This window comes from Lagenorhynchus albirostris, chromosome 14, assembly GCF_949774975.1.
Source record: "Lagenorhynchus albirostris chromosome 14, mLagAlb1.1, whole genome shotgun sequence".
NCBI classification, from domain to species: domain Eukaryota; kingdom Metazoa; phylum Chordata; class Mammalia; order Artiodactyla; family Delphinidae; genus Lagenorhynchus; species Lagenorhynchus albirostris.
Genome location: NC_083108.1, coordinates 2685306 through 2705544, shown reverse-complemented (window position 1 = coordinate 2705544; position 20239 = coordinate 2685306).

Below are 20239 nucleotides of genomic sequence, written 5' to 3'. Positions count from 1 at the left end.
GCCTCCTCGGCCAGCTCCGGATCCGGCTCCGGTTTCTTGGGAGGCCGCGGCCACGCGCACCGAGGTGGTCCCGCCTTCGTCGGTGCAGCCGGGATGCTTCGTGCAAGTGCCCGCAGCCTTGCAGCGCCCGCAGCTCCCCGCGGACCCAGAGGCGGACAGACGGGAGGAGAGGCTGGGCCGGGAGAACCCCGTTTCCTCCCGCTTTTTCAGCAGGGCAGAAAGTCCTGTGTTTGTGCCCACAACGGCTTTAGAAAATGGCCTCATCTAACCTTTCCAAAGATGTTATCCAAGCTGCAAAGTCTTGGCCATTGGAAGACCTTTTAAGTCCCGATACCAAAGAGCTTGAGGCTGGATTAAATGCAAAACGCCAAAATTTCACTTTTAAAAGCAAGCACGAGGGCTAAGTGCAACCTGAGCGTGTTTGTAAACCGTGCAAAGCAGGCACTTCTGAGAGCCCCCCCCCAGGCCCATTTTGTGCAAATGTTGTTTGCCCGGAGCATCAGGAACCAAAACTCCTGGGAACTCTTTTTCTGGCCAGCAACGGGAAAGTTTGGGCTCACAGAGGGGATTTTTAAATCTCTGAAGGACTTAAGTCAGTGTGTGTCATGGAAAAGCCGAGTCCCTCCCAGCTCAAGGTGGCCCCGAAGAGGTGGGCCAGGGGCCCCTCCTCTCTGCATCTCGCTGCCACTAGCCAGCACACCTTAGGTGCTCCATAATGAAACAAGGATTCCGCCGAAGATATCCACTGCAATGCACCTGGCTTTCTAGAAGCAATAAATGGAAGTCTCTTATAGTAAAAAGAAAAAAAAAAAAAAGTGAGGGAGGGGCAGAGAACATAGCATAATCCAGCGGTTGGAGACCGGCTTCTGAAACTCCAGCAGGAGATGCTTTATCCCTTCCTGGCAGCTCTGCGGTGGCCAGCAAATAAATATTTCCACATGGAAGACAATGGTCCTTCAAAACGTAGCTTGTTCCATTCAAGAGAGATACAGCAAGGTCCGCAGCTTTAATGGCAAAGGGCATTAGCCTTGCCTTTAGGATTCGTGGATGTAAACACTGAATCCCACTCCCACCCCCCATGATGCTTCAGGGAACAATGGAGGGACCTCCGCGGACAAATTACGCCTGCATTTAATGCTTTGATTATCTGGTGAGTTGGCAACAGTCATATTAAAAGCCTGGACCTGCCTCGTGTTTAATCCGCCCTTGTTACTCTTCCCTCTCCTCCATTTCTGTTTCTTCCCCAAAGATTAAAAAAAGAATCAATTTGGACTTGTGTTGCTTGTGCCCTGAGTTTGAAACCAGCACATGGCCAGGTGGAACGCGAGACGGGTGGGCGGCAGAAGCCCGTCACCGGATATCATCGCTTGTGATTTTTTTTTCCTTAATAAAAATATTCTGATGAAGGGCTGTGAGTTAGGGCTTCATTCTGCCTCTGGCCAGGTTGGAGGCTCTCCAGGGAGCTGGGCAGTACAGGAAACTTCTGCTCTAAGGTTTCAGAAGGACACTTTTCAGCCAAGCTTCCAATCACTGAAATGAAAGTGAATTATGCTCGGCACAGAGGAGTCATGTTTAATTCAAGTGAAATTCATTCACTCATTTGTTCTATAAATATTTATCGAGAGCCTGGTTTGCGGCCCCTCCTGAAAGGCCAGGATTCCTTGGGCGGGGGGCGACCCCGACATGGCACAGACGCCCGGCCGCCCCGTGTGCTCAGCCTGGCCCTGCAGCGTTTCCACACAAGCCTGATCCCAGACTTATAGGGTGGTGTGTTGTTTTTGTTTTAAAAATCAGACTCTACCTGCTTGTTTAATCTAAAATTCCACACTAAACCTAGATCTATCTAAAATGTGTTAGTGGCATGTAACAGATGGTAAATACAGCGTCTTGCATGGGTGGAGGGACTAGAAAATATGAGCATTGTCTTTCCTTTTTCGGGCCTGCAGTTCCCCAGTTATCAACGTCCCCTGCTCGTTAATGAAGGAGGTTTCCTCCCCTCCCCCCTCTGTGCCCTCATTCCTATAATGTAAACAGCTGCTAATAGCTGCTATTTCTCTTTGTTCAAACAAACAATAGCCTTTATAACTAAGAAGAAAATTAGTATCAGGTGAAAGCCTCATTGCAGGGTGCTTAAAGTGTTCTCTTTTTTCCCCAGAAGAACAAAATCCAGCAGTAATCTTGAGAAGATGAATTCACATTTAAAGTTCGGAAAGTGACAGAACAAAGGTCTGTCTTTAATGATGCATAGACACTCTTGTGATTGAATTTTAAATATTTTTTTTCTTTCCTTCTCTTTAACTTCCTAACTGAAAAGCTGGAGCTTGGGGCAAAAGGGTGGTCAAAGGTCTGCGGAGTCCGCAGCCCCTCCCCGCTTTGGGGCGGACCTGCTCTCTTTGTTAGAGCCCAGGAAAAAAGCCCGGTATTGGGGGGCTGGGTTTCTTCGCCAAATTAGGGGATTACGCTTATTAACGTCTGAGGAGTGCTTGAAAATGAGAGATGAGCTAAAATGCGACCCGAATCCCTGATTCCTTTCCAGCGTAAAAGGAATCTCTTCCTGCTTGAGCTCAAACGCTTAAAAAAAACACCATGTGATTTGAAACTTACATCTCTGGGAGATGTAGGACGGACTTTGTAAACATTTTATGTTATTCTGTGAAATAGATTCAACGGGGGGCTAGATTTCCGGAGTAATCCACGGACGTGCATGCCGGTGGGTAAACCTGAAACACTGTGTTGTTGCACTTTTTTACATTTTGCTCTTTGTGTTTTCAACAATTATTATTCTGGAAGTCTTTGGAACAAGACCAAGGAGCTGATCCTTTGCTTATCAGTGTTTCCAGGGTCTGAAAAACCTTTACACTTTATTGTCACACATTCTCTCCAACGATTTGATGTAACTTTTCTTCAGGTTTGTGGTAGAATTCAGTTTCCTCATTTTGTATTCTAATATACCCATATAAACATAGTATTAAGAAAGGGTGAAGGCCTCAAAATGGCATTTAAGATCTGGTGTTTGGTGAAGTTAAGCCACTCTGATGGATAAGCAATTATCCGTTATTTCTTTAAGGCACAGAAATTGGGACTAGGTTAGAGCAACTTCATTTTTGTCGTTCTTGTTGTTAGAATTTATTTTTATTATTTATTTTTAAAATTAATTTTTATTGGCATATAGTTGCTTTACAGTGTTGTTAGTTTCTGCTGTACAGCAAAGGGAATCAGCTAAATGTATACATATATCCACTCTTACATTCTGTTTCCATATAGGTCATTACAAAGTATTGCAGAGAGTTCCCCGTGCTATACAGTAAGCTCTTATTAGTTATCTATTTTATATATAGTAGTGTGTATCTTTTAATGCCAATCTCCTAATTTATCCCTCCCCCCCATCCCCTGGTAACAATAAGTTTGTTTCCTACATCTGTGACTCTATTTCTGTTTTGTAAATAACTTCATCTGTACCGTTTCTTTAGTTGCCACATATAAGCGATATCATGTATTTGTCTTTCTCTGTCTGGCTGTCTCACTCAGGACAATCTCTAGGTCCATCCATGCAACTTCATTGTTTTTTAATGGAAAATATGGGCTACATAAGGGATGGACTCTCATACCTCGTAAATGCTTTTCTTCATCTAGAGTGAAGAGAAGCCCACATTATTTTGTAAAGCAATTATACCCCAATAAAGATGTTAAAAAATAAAATAAAATAAAATGAGATGGGATGAGAAGAAGAAGAAAAGAAGGAAATCCGTGTGATCCTGGAGGAAAACCCTTTGAATAGAACCAAGGCGGAGATTGGAAGTGAAACCCTGGGGCCCTTTACACAGACTCTGCCGCAGGTTGTTTGTGGGCTGCATCCCTTTGGGGCCGGTCTCACTGTGGGATCCTAAAATATTACCCATGTGGCTCTGGTTTCCGTAAGTTTCAGGCTGCGTAAGGCCAGGGCCACTGTCTTCCCGGTAGGACCCATCAGTGTGATTTTCTGGGGGAACAGTGGGCAGACAAAGAACACTGGATGGATTGCAGAACCGGGGAACCTGCAGAGATCCCCCTCCGGGCATGGCGGGGACATCTGGAAAGGGCGAGCCCCTCCTCACGAACCCGGGAGCCAGGCTGCGCTGAAGAGGGTGCCATGTCCCCGTGGCCTCAGGAACTCGGGATGACGCAGAGAAAACATGGCGGAGCGGGTTGGGGGCAAGAAGGAAGTTTCGTCTTGAGCTGGACGTTGCCCCCCCCCCGCCCCGGGTGACTCCAGCGGCCTCAGGGCCCCTCTCCTGGGGCCACAGGGCAGCAGCGTGCGAGCAGGGCGTGGCCTGCTTTCCGCTGCTACTTGCAGTGCAGGGTGGTGGCTGCCCTGCCAGAAGGGACGGTGTGGTGCTGGGGGTGGATGCAGTCTCCTCGGTTGCCTGCCTTCTAGGGCAGTGGCTGTGAAGGAAGCTCCAAGCTCCCTGGAGACAAGTTAGAAATGCACGTTCTCACCCCCCACCCCCCACCCCGACCCCCACCCCCCCACCCCGACCCCCACCCCGACCCCCACTCCCCCACCCTCACCCCCACCCTCACCCCCACCCTCACCCCGCCACGCCCCACCCTCACCCCGCCACGCCCCACCCTCACCCCCGCCACGCCCCACCCCCACCCCCGCCACGCCCCACCCCCACCCCGCCACGCCCCCACCCCACCCCCCGCCACGCCCCCACCCCACCCCCCACCCCCGACCCCCACTCCCCCACCCCACCCCCACCCCCCGCCACGCCCCCACCCCACCCCCCACCCCTCCACCGACTTACTGAATCTGAAGTTCTGTGGGCGGGGCCCAGCCATCTCTGCTTTAACAGCCCTCCACATGACCCAGGCACCTGTAGAGAGGCCTGGGCCACGTCCCCAGAAGCTGTGATGAAGTGGCCAAGGGTGCAGCCTGGGCGTTGGGGTTTTGAAAGCTCCCCGTGACTCTGCTGCATCCAAGGTCAGCAGACACCCCTCTAGAGCCAGAGGTGTGCCGTCCAATAGAAGCTGCTGCAGCAATGAAAAGCTCCCAGTGTCAGCACCGTCCAATGTGGGAGCTGCCACTGGGCACCTGAAGTGAAACCAAGGAGCTGAATTCAAATTGTATTTAATTTAAATCCAAGCTACAGGTGGCTGCCATACTGGACAGCACAGTCCTAAAGCTGCAGAGAAAGGTTGCACCTTCCTTTGAGTTGATTTGAAGATGCGAGGGCGTCACCGAGGGAAATGTTTAAGGAGATGAGAAAAAAGGTATTCGGGAGTATCAGGATTGTTTCTGAATCTACATTTGGTGACAAATAGGTAAAGAGAGTGTGCTGGGCCCTTGCCGTTCGTTTCTCCTTTTTTCCTGCTGGAGCTGGATCACAGGTACCCCTGGTAGCAGCTTCGCCTCCTGAGTTAATGAGCAGAGACTCGCCAGGGATGGTCTTGAAACATCAGAGTCCTGGGCTCTACCCTGGATGTTTGTATTCAGTGGGTCTGGGTTGGGGGCAGACATGGGACCCACACAAAGTTCAAGACCCTGCCTTAAGAACTAGTGGAAGAGTCTAATGAGGTCACTCCACAAAGAAGAAACAAAAGCGATTTAGACTCTGCTTATCCATCTTGGAAAGCTGGAATTACCCCACTTGAGTGTGATGAACCTTGACTTGGGGATGTCTGTATAACTCGTTCAGGAAATCAACAAACTTTAGAAGCTGTGCTATTTACCTCACTGCGCTAAGCCAGGGGAGAAATCAGTGAACAAGATTCAGCCCTGCCTTCTAACCAACGACGTAAATACACCCCTTGACTAGAGCCGCAGCGCTGCTGATGGGCGAGGCCTCTGCGAACTCCAGTCAGCGTGTGATTTCTCCTCCTTTCCACACTCCACACATGAATGGTCCTCTTTGGTTTGTAGCCACAGCCGTCAACTGTGGGATCAGCCTTTGCCTCCTAGGTGGCAGAAAGCCTTTACCCGAAACCTGTGGCCCCATTACTGAATGCTGCTTCTTTTGATGATAGATGTTACTACTTATTGAGGGCCTCCTGTGTATTAGGCATTCACACACATTGCGCGTGGGGTGACTGCATCATTTACTGTTCAAATGGAAACACTTTGGGGAGTAAATGGGGACAATATTAAAGTGATGTCAGGGCAACAGGGACTGTCTGAGGCAAACCGGGATGTGCTGTCACCTGTGTTCCACATCACAACTGCTGAGGGAGTGAGGATTCTGAGGTCGTGAAGCTAGGGAGGGGCCAATACCCTAGTTCAGGTCTGTGTGACTCTGAACTGGATTGGATAGTCTCTCCCCAAATTCACGTCCGTCCGGAACTTCAAAATGTGATCTAATTTGGAAATAGAGTCTTTAAAGATGTCATTGGGTGGGCTTCCCTGGTGGCACAGTGGTTGAGAGTCCGCCTGCCGATGCAGGGGACACAGGTTCGTGCCCCGGTCCGGGAAGATCCCACATGCCGCCGAGCGGCTGGGCCCATGAGCCATGGCTGCTGAGCCTGCGCGTCCGGAGCCTGTGCTCTGCAATGGGAGAGGCCACAACAGTGAGAGGCCCGCGTACCGCAAAAACAAACAAAAAAGATGTCATTGGGTAAGATGAGGTCATCCTAGATTAGGGTGGGCCCTATACCAATGACCAGTATCCTAATAAGAAGAGAGGAAGAGACGCAGAGACGCAGGGATGATGGAGGCCCACATGGGGCAGTGGGTCCATAAGCTGAGGGACCCCAAGGATCGCCAGAACGACCACAGGCTCAGAGAAGCCTGGAGCAGGTTCTCCCTCAGGGCAAGACGGAGCCAACTCTGCCCACACCTTGATTTTGGACTTCTGGCCTCCAGGACTGTGAGCACCTAAATTTTGGTGTTTTTAAGCCACCACCCAGTTTGTGGTGTCGCCCAGTTTGTGAGCCAGCTCTAGGAAACTGATCCGCATACTAAAGGCCAGTGTCCAGGCCCACGACCGTCTGGTACAATAGTGCCCAGGACTGTGGGTGCTGGAGTCTGGAAACCTGAGTTCACGCCCAACCATTCACTTTTTATGAGAACTTTAGTAAATGACTTACTCTTAAAAAGATCCACTTTTCTTGTTTGTACCACGGGAACGATAATAATTATACCTGCCTCCTAGGCTATAGGATTGTTATTCTCTTTTTGCTTCAACGCATATTTATTTTATGTGGGTTTTTTTGTGAAATAAAAGACACAGTCCCTTAGTGAAAAATGCTTCTTACAGAAAACTGCAGATAAAAATGCTGGACAAAGCGTAATACCTGCTTTTATGGAACTTACAGACAAGTAAACAATTATCCCCATTTAGATGTAGTGAATATTATTAAAAATATAATGAAAACCTGTCACCTGATGCAGAATCCCAGCTCCTGACACCAAAGTCGAAAGGAAAAGTGAGCCTGCTCTGCTTTTCCCAGATAGCGAGAGCTCAGACATGGGAACTGGACTTGGCCAGCTGGACACCCACACCAGGACTTTGGAACTGGAGGATGCAAAACAACAGCAAAGGAACAATTGGAGTTTGTTCACAGGTGCTGAGGTGAAGCCGTCACATCATGTCCCGGGCAGCCCGAGCTCCTTTTCTCTGGCTTCCTGTGAGTTTTACAAGTCTTGTTCTTCAACCGCCTGTGAGCTCCTGCTATCATTTTAACACATTCAAGTGTGTCCAAGAAGCTCAAACTTATCTTCAAGTTCATGTGGAAGTGCAAGGGACAAAAGTGGCCAAAATCATTCTGCCAACTTAAAACAAAGGTGGAGGACTCACGAATCTTGATGTTAAAACTTAATAGAAAGCTACACTAATCAAGACAGTGATCAAAAGAATGCCCCCGGGAGTTCAGAAATAATGCCATACATCTATGGCCGATTGATTTTTCAACAAGGAAACTAAGACAATTCAATAAGGAAAGAATAGTCAATTTAACGAATGGTGCTGGGACAACTGGAAAAAGAATGAATTTGGATTCCTACCTCACACCATATACAAAAATTAACTCAAAATGGATCAAAGAGCTAAAACTATAAAAGATTTAAAAGGAGACATAGGTGTCGACACTCATGGCCTTAGATTAGGCAACACTTTCTGAGATATGACACACCAAGCACAGGCAACCTCCAAAATACATAAACTAGCCTCTTCTTCAAAATGAAAAACAAACTGTGCCTCAAAGGACACTCTCAGAAATTGAAAAAATAAACCCACAGAATGCGGGAAAATATTTGCAAATCATACATCTGATAAGGTTATAGGATACAGACCATATAAAGAAGTGTTACAACTCAATAACGAAAAGACAAAGAACCGAATTAAAATATGACCAAAGGATCTGATAGACATTTTTTCACAGGAGGTATACAGAGAGCCAGTAAGCGCCTGGACAGATGCTCGCATCGTTAGTGGTTAGGGAAATTGATATCAAAAGCACAATGAGATACCCCTTCACATCCACGAGGACGGCTGGGATTTAAAAAAACCTCCGAAAAGGGAAGTATCAGCTGAAGGCCTTTAGACCTGAACTGTGGCATCACCTGTCTCTGGCTGACGGTCTATTGTGCAGATTGTGGACCTGCTAGCCTCCACGATTGTGTGAGCCAGCTCCCCAAAATAAATCTCTTTCTGTATATACGCACATCCTATTTGTTCTTTTGCTCTGGAAAACTCTAATACAATCCTCTACAGACAGGACCAGCAAACTCTCAGATTCCTCAGGAACACATATTTGGGAAACCCTCGTATAAGGACCTCAGGCCATTCGAGATGCTGGCTGAAGGCAAAACAAACACGATGGTAGAAAGAGGGTCATAAACCTCAGCTCTGGCCGCTGCAGAAATCATGCTGAAGCCTCTATGGGTATTTCCTTCCTCGCCGTGTCATGTATATATTTATGAGTTAATTAATTTCCATTTTTCATTCCTCTCCTCACTGTCGTATACACAGTTTGTTGGTGGCTGGCCATAACTTAGTGTGCAGATTTCAGAACAGCAGGACGGCACACAGTGGGACGCGAGGAGGAAGGAACGCGTGCTGAGGATGGCCGCGGAGGGTGACCATTGAGGCTTTGGGCAGTTGCCCGTTGGTGAGGGAGTGAGCGTATCTTCTGTTTGAGATAAAGAGAGCAGCAGTGTGTTAAAGGGCACTAGTTTGTTGTTGGAAGTGAACATCCAGGGAGAAGAGTGTGCACGTGTGCGTCTGTGCGTGTGTGTATGTATAAATCCAACAGAGTCGAAGGAGTCAGTTCAATGGGCATTTGTCACTCCTCGTGTCCTGGCAGAATCCCCAAGATGTGCTGTGTTAGCGGGATGCGGTGCGTGGCCGTCCCCACCGAAGCTGGACCACGAGTAACCCCCGTTCTGAGCCCTGTGGCAGCTGAACTTGGCCTTGACCCGCTGCGGGAACTGCAGGATGCTCCCACGCGGGAACTCGTTGACTCACTGATGGGAAGTGGTACTTAGAATCCATTCACAGTCACTGTACTGTTGGCCGGACTTTTCACGCGAAGAGAGAGCCGTGCTGCTTCCTGCTCCTTGACCTTCCAGAAATCCGGAGTTCCTGGCAGCCTTCTGAGTCCTGGGTCAGTTCTGTGACCCTCTCTGCATTCACACCCCACCAATGAATTTCTTGTACTTAAAATAGGCAGACATAGTTGTTCTGATTGTGGCCAGAGTGCTGACCAGCAGATGGGTTCGCACTAGAGGCTGTGGGACCCCCCAGGAGGGAAGAACCAGAAGAAGGGGGTCTGATCGTGAGAGAAGGCAGGCTTGCTTCCTGGAAGTGACCTGGCTATCCTACTTCCTAGGACACAGCCAGAAGAAGTGTACTGTGGGCAAAGATAGGGCCTGAGATGTGTTCCTAGCCTTCTTCTTTTTAAAGATTCGGGGTCACCCTTAACCCCGACCATCTTGGTTTCTTCCTTGTGTAAAGAGCGTGCCCTCTGGTACTGCCGCCCCAGACACCTACTGAAGGCCTTCTCACCTGGGCAGTCAAAAGCTGCAAGGTGTTCGTAGGGGGATTAGCACCCAGTAGGGTGCTGCCAATAATATTGGAAGATGGAAAGATCATGGTATTAAAAGGTGCTAATGGAGACGAAAGCCAAGCAGGCATCTGCCGTCGCCTACTGGGCCACGCTTAGGTCACGTTCGATTTTGCACATAAACCTTTGTATTTGTTGTCGAATCTAGCTGGGAATTTTGCCCAGTCACCGGGGTATTAAAACACACCATCGCACAAATGGAGACGGTTCTTCTGTGGCAGGCGGCTGAGATTGTGGATTATAGATTTAGCACTTAAACCTCCATCTCTTGCCTCCCAAATCAGTGCTCTTTGTGTTAGGACACTTGCCAGACTCCAAGTGGCCCCTCCCTCTCATAGTAACGTATCAGAGGGGAGAACGCAGACGGGGGGATGGGGTGGGCCGGCGCCTTATCTGGGAGACGGGGGCTTGGACTGAGCCCCTGGGGACGCTCAGTGTTTTAGGACCTTAAATAAGTTTCTTTACCTCCCTCTGCCTCAGTTCCAAATCAGAGGGGAAGGGAAGTTGTAGGATACTCTCTAATTTGATCTTCTTGTATTCCAGAAAAATCATATAAAGGAAGAGAGCCAATAACGATCATCTACTCTATTTTGTATGATTTTGCCAACACGTTTTGTTGAAAAATATCGAAATCATCATCATCATCCTGGTTCACAATTGCTTTTTTTAGACAGAAACTCACGTATTTGTGAATTCAGCCACTTAGTTATACTCATTATTACTGGATTGTAATCATGGGGGTTGGGAATCATTTCTAATCCCATTGTACAGAGCGGTAGAGAGCATGTCCTCTGACCCAGGTGAGTTTTTTCTGTGAAGATGGGAGGCCTGGACATCCTGCTTGGCAGGAGCAAGTGCTGGGACAGCCCTGCCTGGACAAGGGGAAAATAAACGTTTGTAGGTAGAAAAAGAAATGCAAGTTGATGGCCATTACTATGGTTCGTAAATACAAAAGAAGATATTAAAAAGTATACACAAGATACAAGGAATAATATTACAAACACCCCAGACCAACCACTCAGCTTAAGCATTAGAACTGGACCAATATTGTTAAAGGTCATAGTTGATATATTCATGCATATATGTGTGTGTGTGTGTGTGTGTATTTTATGTTCCTTATTCGCTTACTTTTGTGTTCCTTATTCACTTAATTTCCTTTGTAATTTTTGCACATAGCACTGTACCCTTAAATCATATATTGCTTAGTCTTGCATAGTTTTGAAGTCTCCATAAGTGGTATAATATTGTAGACATTCTGCTTTTTCCTGCCTGTTTGTTTGGTATGTTGTCCATGGGTGTTGATGTATGTAGCTCTAAGTCATTCATTTCCACTGTGATACACAATTCCGTTGCCTGAATACACAGTAATTCATTTACCCATAGGAGGATATTATTTTTTCTTTTTTTATTTCTCACTCTATTATAGTATTAATATTATGTATAATAAATAATTATTGTACATTATTATTCCTAAGTTGTAAACATTCTCCGAATATAGGCTCCAATACATAAAAGACTGAACCGTGAATTAGTTAGTTTTCGACATAGTTTCTTTGGAAACCAGAGATTTGCGAGCCAGGGCTATTGACGATCTCCTCCTTCAGCCTCATTATTCCTCCCTTTACAATCAGTCACCTGTTCTTCAAATAATATTTCCTCTCAACTGTGCCACCAACTAGATGTCAAAGCCTCAATGATATCAAATGGTATCTTTTGACATCAAAACATCAATTTATGTCAACTGTAATTTAAACTAAAGCTGAGTTTCCCTTATTAGAATGATAATGTCATTTCTCATAACGTCTTTTCTTTCACTTTCCCTGATGTTAGTTATTAAAACAACACCCGCTTCCTGTGCACATTGTGAGGTGGTACTGCTATTACTAATGGGGTCTGTTATCAGAGTACCCTACGAAGATGGTTTCAGAACCCATTGTGGTGAACAGAGTGTTCTATAAATGGGTATTGAAAATAATCAAGACATTCATGAATCCAAACAGGCCACAGAAATGCCATAGCAACAGATGAACCATAATTGCGGCATTACGGGCTATTTCCCCAGCTACACTCTCGTGGAATCGATGTTCAGGCTGCGTCCTCAGGAGAAGCCGAGGTCAGGTCCAGCTGCCTCTGTCCATGAGGAGGCAGGGGCTCAGCTTCTGGGCCAGAAGGAATGGGGGTGTGCACCCCCTTGCCATTCTCTCTGCTTACTGCCCACTTACGCCCAACGTGTCCTCAGCATCAACGGAGATGTGGAGATTCTGGGCGCCCCACACCCCAAGTCAGTTAATCCAAGTCACTCAATAAGATTTTGCTCGCAAAAAACAAAACTACGTGTTGGCCCAAAGTTCTTATCTTGGTGGACATGCAGCTAAGACCAGAGCAGCAGATGGGGCTGTGCGAGAGCAGTAAGGACACCATCCATCTCTCTCCAGGACCAAAGTCAAGAACGCAGGGTAAGGGCTGTGGCTCCTTGGGCCTCGGGGAGTCTGTAGAAGCTAAAACAGCTGTTTCTGCAAATGGACACAAGTAGATGTGACCCCAGCCCTGCTTCCCTAAGGCACAGAGGCTAGAAAGGATTCCCAGGAGCCACTGGATTTGACCATGACTCTCAGTCATAATCCCAGGAACACCCAGGAAGGTGCCAACATGAGAAGGAAGGATTGCATTTTCCAGGGATGTCCCTCGGTGTGACCTGTCTTGCCGAGGTGTCTGCTGGGAGAGACAGGTTGATGGGGACGTCCTCTCTTATGGTGAGAGGGCTGTGGGAGCAAAGCTGCCGGGGAGGGTGGATTCTTTCCCGTGGAGTTCCGGAAAGGCACATCCTTCTGGAAAGAGAGACAGAGTGAGCGCAAGACCTGTGATGTGAGTTCAGGAGAGGGGAGAAGGCCTCCTTGCTGCTCTTGCTTCCGTTAGAGGCTGGAGACTGACTTATCAGACACTTCTGTAGGTCACAGCTCTCCCTGTCTCCTGAGTCAGCCAGAATCATTGGTTTCATTAAGGTCTAGATATCTTAGAACTAGTTTCCCATACATTAAGTGATTTTTGAGCTTTTCTCCCCCTTTGCCAACTTTGAAGGGTAATCTGGATGCTAGAGGCTTGCTCTCAGGCTTCTCAAACTCAGTTTGTTTCCATGGTTACAAAACACTGTGCTCTCTCTGACCCATAATGCATCAGGAGGGGCACGCCGGCTGCCTGGTAATGGCTATATTGTTTTCCAAATTTGCAGACCTTCTTAACTATCCAAATATTAGAAAGGTGGTGCCTTCCTGTTGTTTGTGCTAGCTGGCAATCATCATTTTTATTTAAGTATCTTTCAGGGAGCAAGGTAAAGGATATTTGCACTATAAATTACAAATATTGAAGCATCGTCTCCCAATAAGTGGACATATCAAGGACAAAGGTTGGAATGCAAGAGAGTGTCAGCAATTGCCACGGCGTCCCAGAGGAATTTTCTCTTGCCCAGTCTAAGTCCATTCATCTAGTTCTGTACTTGGAGAGAGGAAACCCTGTCAGGGAGGCCAGATGCTGTGATGGTCAAGGGCCAGGCAGCAGATCTGAAAGGTCTGGTTGTAAATCTTTTTCTTACTGGTTGTGGACAGTTTATTCTCTAACTCTAGAGGGCTTGTTGAGAGGATTAAATAAGTAAAGGATTCAGTACAGTATATATTATGCACTCAGTAAATGATAATCACTAGTCAGGGCACTATTATTTCAAAAATCATCAATTCCTGTAATACAAAACAGTGCAAGTATGTTGGTGCACAGTATATAGAGAGTGTTTGGTGGGGATTTGGAATTAATGAATTGATGATGGTAATGAGGATGATATGATATGATGATGATGATATGATAATGATGATGAGATGATGATGATGTTGAGATGATGATGATGAGATGATGATGATGATGAGGTGATGATGATGAGATGATGATGACATGATGATGATGATGATGAGATGATGATGTTGAGATGATATGATGATGAGATGATGATAATGATGATGAAATGATGATGATGATGAGATGATGATGATGCTGAGATGATGATGCTGAGATGATGGTGATGATGAGGTGATGATGATGACACCATGATGATGATGATGAGATGATGATGCTGAGTTGATGGTGATGATGAGGTGATGATGATGACACCATGATGATGATGATGACACCATGATGATGTTGATGACATCATGATGATGATGAGGTGATGATGAGGTGATGATGATGATGAGATGATGATGATGAGATGATGACAGTGGTGGTTGGGATGGTGACAATAATAAAATTATTGAGGTATAGAAAATATGGAGCCTTTAATGTAAATTTGGTTGCATTTGCTTCACTTAATGAGAAGTTACAATAATATTTAATCACTTAATAGTGGTTAAGTGATTAATTAATAATAATCACTTAAAAATGGTTACAAGAGGTGGTCCTGGAGTCAGAATGCATGAGTTCAAATCCTGGCCTTGCCTCACCGTAGATGTGTAATCTTGGGTGACTTACTCGACCTCTATGTGTCTAGGTTTCCTTCCCGGTACACTGGAGATGATGATAATATACCCATGTACCTCACCGGGCTGTTGAGAGCACTGAATGCACTAATATTTGTTGGGGCCTCAGACCAGGGCTGGGATCTCAGGAACATGCAGCATGGCGTGGAAGACCAGGACACTCAGGACACAAGCAGGAAACAACCATATTCTTCTCGTCCCTCACGTGCCTCTTAATCTGCTTTGCCGGCTGTCTCTTTCCTGTGTTCAATCTCAGGCTGGTCCTCATAACTTTTCCAACCACTCTTGAATTACACAGTCTTCTGGTCACTTCTCAAAGTAATAATAGTCTTAAATCAGAAATTACAGTGCCCAGTCCTATATGGTAAAGTACCAAACTTTATTTAGAATGACAGTGTCTCTCTTCCCCCAGTCTATACTGGCTTAAAAGTGAATTTGTAGCTTCTGCTAAGAAGGTTGATGAGGTGCAAGAATCATGAAATTGACTTTCACCGCCTCCTTTGAAAGCACCCCAGAGGTCTTGCACCTGCATGGATATGGGACTAGCTGACACCTATTATCTTGAGGCCTTGGCGGAAACTGGAATAAAAGACTCCCGTTTTTAACACTGTTATATGTGCAACAAATATGGCATTATGACTGTTAGAATATATTTTTCTTAAATAAGTCCTTAATTTCATCCCTTCCTTGGGAGTTGAAGCATATGTGATGCTAATTTTCAGTTACCAAATACATCCACTCCCATTCCAATGCAGGGTTGCCAGATTTAGCAAATAAAAATACGGGACCCCCAGGTACATTTGAATTTCAAATAGGCAGCAAATAATTTTTAGTGTAAGTATGTCCCATGCAATATTTGGGGCATACTTATACTGAAACATTATTCATTCTTAACCTGAAATTTAAATATAATTGGTTATCCTGTATTTTGTCTGGCAATCATGTTCCAATAATTCTTGTATCTGAGATAGTTTGGATTTGCAAGCCTATGTCAGTTAGGGCATTTCAGTTGCAAATAACAGAATACCAGGTAAAAGTGTCCTTGGCAAGAGGCTGGGCAGGGTTCATAAAAATCCCCTGGTGGAGACAGCCTCCCCAAAGAGCCCGCCAGTTGGCCTCTGCTCCCTTCCAGCCACTTCACAGCCCTTGGCCCCCTTGATCTCCCCTGAATTAGGCTGTGCCTTCCCAAAATCTGCCAGCAGTTCATCAATTACTTTTTGTAACTCTCTGTTATCCTCCACGTATAATATGAGCTGACTAAAGGGAAAATGAAAGATTTGCAGTCTGGCTGGATACCCTTTCCATGGGCTCTTCCCATAGATGACTGTGTCTTCCTAACCCTGTTCCTTCCAAAATCCGTCCCCTCCCTCCATCCTCTCTCAAGCTGTTGTCTGCAAGGAGGTGTGAATCTTAGCTATTTGAAACTACCCAGTTAGTGAAGAATGTTGGAATCTACTCAACGCGAGCCCTACTTTACAACTTTCCAATGTCTTTCATCTGGTGTCTCAAACTTCTTTAAAAGGAAAAGAATTTCAGCCCTGAAAATGGCACCAGTAACTATCAAGGACTTTTCCTTGAGGAGAGAAAGCCATTTCCTATCTGTAAATTAGCTTTTCCAAGACCCCCGCCCGTACTACCCATGCAAAATCACTTGAGGACACGTGGTATGATTCACGTCTGATAATGAAGCAGAAGCTCAGACACCACTATGCTTGCTCATGTCCCAAATTATGGCATAAATGTCTTTACTTTTGGAAGCAGAAAGGGGCCTCAGATGTCTGGCCATATCTACCAGGAAAGCCTCAACCATCACAATTACCTGGGTGAGCCCAGGTTTTCCCTTAAGTAGGAATAACAACCAGTTGCTGTGTTAAGTGATCTTGCACACGTTCACTCACTTAATCCACACAACAGCCCCGCGGGGTGGGACAGGTTTATCTCCATTTCACCCTAAACTTTGACATCAAGTGTCTACACAACCAGCAGATGGTTGGGCCATGGTTTGAACGTTGGCGTCTCACTGGAGAGTCTGTGCCATTCTGCCTCTTGCTCAAATCAAGGCAAGTATGGGGTCCTTCCCATACTGGCTTGGAAAAGTGTCAATACAAAATGAGTGGGATGATGTGAGTGAAATTTGGAATAAGTTTCATATTCATACACCTTAAACTTGTACTGTGTGTCTATTATATCTCAACGAAGCTGGAAGAAAAAGTTTTCAATATTGCCTTAGCTACATCCAGAAAAGACGAAAGCTCTCATTCAAAAAGGTACCTGCACCCCAATGTTTATAGCAGCACTATTGACAATAGCCAAGACATGGAAGCAACCTAAGTGTCCATCAACAGAGGAATGGATAAAGAAGATATGGCACATATATACAAGGGAATATTACTCAGCCGTGAAAAAGAATGAAATAATGCCATTTGCAGCAACATGGATGGACCTAGAGATAATTGTGCTGAGTGAAGTCAGTCAGAAAGAGAAAGACACTTATACATGATATCACTTGTACGTGGAATCTAAAAAATAGGACTAATGAACTTATTTACGAAACAGAAACAGATTCACAGACATAGGAAACAAACTTATGGTTACCAAAGAAGGGGGAGGGATAAATTGGGAGTATGGGATTAACAGATGCACGCTACCATATATAAAATTGATAAACAACAAGGATTTACTGGGTAGCACAGGGAGCTATACTCAGTAAATGGTAATAATATATAGTGGAAAAGAATTTAAAAAAGAATATAGATATATACATGTATGTATATGTATAACCGAATCACTTTGCTATACACATGAAACTAACACAATGTTGTATATCAACTTTACTTCAATAAAAAAATTAAAGATAACTCCAATGACCCAGTTTAAAAAAATATTCCCTCATCAACAGGACATAAATACCTATGTTTCTAGAAAATGTTGAATATTAAAAAGCCATTGCTTTTATTTCAATAATGATCTATACCCATATATACAGAAAAAAATCCCAGATGATAGCAAGACCTACAGCTCCAGGAAAGACATCACTTACTATGCTATTTTTCTCCTTCTAAATGCAATTGATCCTTTTATGTTCCATTTAGGAAAATAAACTTTCTCCCTTACCTGAGCAATTACAATATATTTTTAGAAGCAACTGATTATACATTGGGCATAAAGGTGAAATATATACTAAAACTGTGGCTGTGTACTGCTACTGAAACATCTATACAGGGGAAATTTGTTGGTGATTGAATTACTTGGAGACTGCAGTTTGATAAGCACGTCAGACTTCAGCTGTATTTCCTGTAGTCAGGAAATGCTCAGAAACAGAAGTCTGCTGGCTTCACGGGTTAGTTCCAGCCTCTCACTGCTCAAGGAAGAACAGAGACCCCTCTAGTCTCCCGTCAATGGGTGAGACTAGCACATGGACCAGCCTGCTCCTTTCACATCTTCTTTTCACTTCTCCCCTTGCTTGTTTGAAAAACACTCTGTTCTCACTTTTCAGATTAAGCAAATGACCTTCAAACAATGTTAAGACCAAATAGAGCACAACATAAATATAATAGGATGACACGGATCAACGAATGTGCCTAAAAACATAGGTCAATTGCTTTTTCAAACATGTTCCAAATGTATGTAGCAGAAGTAATATTTAATTTTTTTATTCCAAAACATTAGAAGTCTTACTCCATCTTACTGCACCTTTCTTTCAGCACCTCTAGGATGTTTTTTGGCCTAAATGTCGCTGCCGTTTATTGTCATCAGTGTCAGGCAGGAACGCTTTGTGTAGTTATCTGGGTCTGGGTCGTTTGCGTTACCGCGGCCTTTATTGGTGCTCAAAGGGTGAGGCTGGGCCCTTCTGGCTCAGAGAAAACAGAGCAAGTGAAATACAGTTGCCAAAGATTAAGAGGAGCCTGGCTAAAACAGGAAGTGATAATAATCCCTGCATGGGCTTCTGAGAGTTTAAAGTGCTGGAAGGAAGTTTGAATCATGGCTCAGTATGTATTTAACCCTTTTAGTGCCAGGACGGAAAGAAAAAGGCTGTGAGGATGGAAGGGGTGCCCATGTCCAGGAGAAGCACGTGCAGAGCGACTACTGACATTCAAAGTGTTTTCGGTTTTATCAGCGTCCTCCCTGTTTCCTAAAAAAAAATTTTTTTGTTGTTTAGAAACTTGAACAAAAGACACCATTTTTTAATAGTCATCATTTCTTTTCTCCCCACCCCACCCCGTTCTCCTCCCCCTGGTAGCTTTTTTTAAATTTTATTTATTTATTTAATTTATGGCTGCGTTGGGTCTTCGTTGCGGTGCGCGGGCTTCTCATTGTGGTGGCTTCTCTTGTTGCAGAGCACGGGCTCTAGGCGCGCGGGCTCAGTAGTTGTGGTGCACAGGCTCAGCAGTTGTGGCTCGCGGGCTCTAGAGCGCAGGCTCAGTAGTTGTGGCACAGGGGCTTAGGTGCTCCGCGGCATGTGGGATCTTCCCAGACCAGGGCTCGAACCTGTGTCCCCTGCATTGGCAGGCGGATTCCCAACCACTGCGCCACCAGGGAAGCCCCCTCTGGCAGCTTTCTGAAAAGACCACACCTGAACAATTTGATGATCATAAACATTTCTTCAAGTTAATGAGAAATTCAGTTCTTTACTTGCTGGGGAGAAAATCCTGCACATTCTACCATCATGGCAGGAAAGCTCCGCGTCAGTGGGGATAAACGTTGTGATCCACGGAGTAAAATCTCTCAGGAAATCTGAGGCCATGAACCAGACAGTGCTCAGGCCAAAGAGATTAAGACTGAGGGCCACAGCTTGACGGAATCTATTTATAGTCATCCACACCGAGAAGAGGTTGAGGAAACCTTTTTTGGTCAACTTGCCAAAGCATTCAGTTACATCTACTTACGATGGGGCGTTTAATTCCATTACATTCTGGAGAAACAATTCAGCTGACCACAGACCACCAAATGGCTGTTTGGACTACACGGGAGAGAATTTCCTCTTTCAGAATGTTGGAGGACTCGAACAGCACAGAGGCTGTAACTGCTCCTTAATAGGGAAGAAACAGTGGGAGATTTAAAGATAAACCAGGTGGATGGTTTAGAGGAATCAGTCACACACATAACCAGATGCAGTATTTCAAGGGAAGGAAAAAAGTGAAATCAGAAAAATAAAAAGCCCTCTAGGAAACCAACGAATGTTCTGTTTAACATGGTGGATTGAACAGATGCATTTATCTTCTCTCTGCCCAACCTGCTGCAAAAGAATTTTAAAAGTTTTATTCACAGTAACAAAGAGAATGGAAGAAAAGACAGCAGCAGGTGAGGTATTTCAACAAGTATATGGAACTTAGAGGACAGAGTGAAAACTGGTAAAGGCTTTGAGGAGCTGAGGAAGTGTCTATAGATGGAGACGTTGACGAAAGAGAGGTAGTTTATCTCAAGGAAGCCACTGAGAAGGGTCCCCTCCAGCATTCTGAGTAGCAGGTGAGGACCACTGACCCTCGCTTCTCTGTCTTGCAGGAAACTGAAGGTTTATTCAGTGGAGAAAGTGAACAGTAGGTGCTCTGAATGTGGGAGCCCAGACACCACCAAAGGTCAGCACAGGGAGTGTATCCAGGCAGGAGATTTTGGGAAAGGACCTTTGCCCTTTGAACCCCTTCCCCACGTACTCCCAGACCTTCAGAAGCCACGTGTGGGCG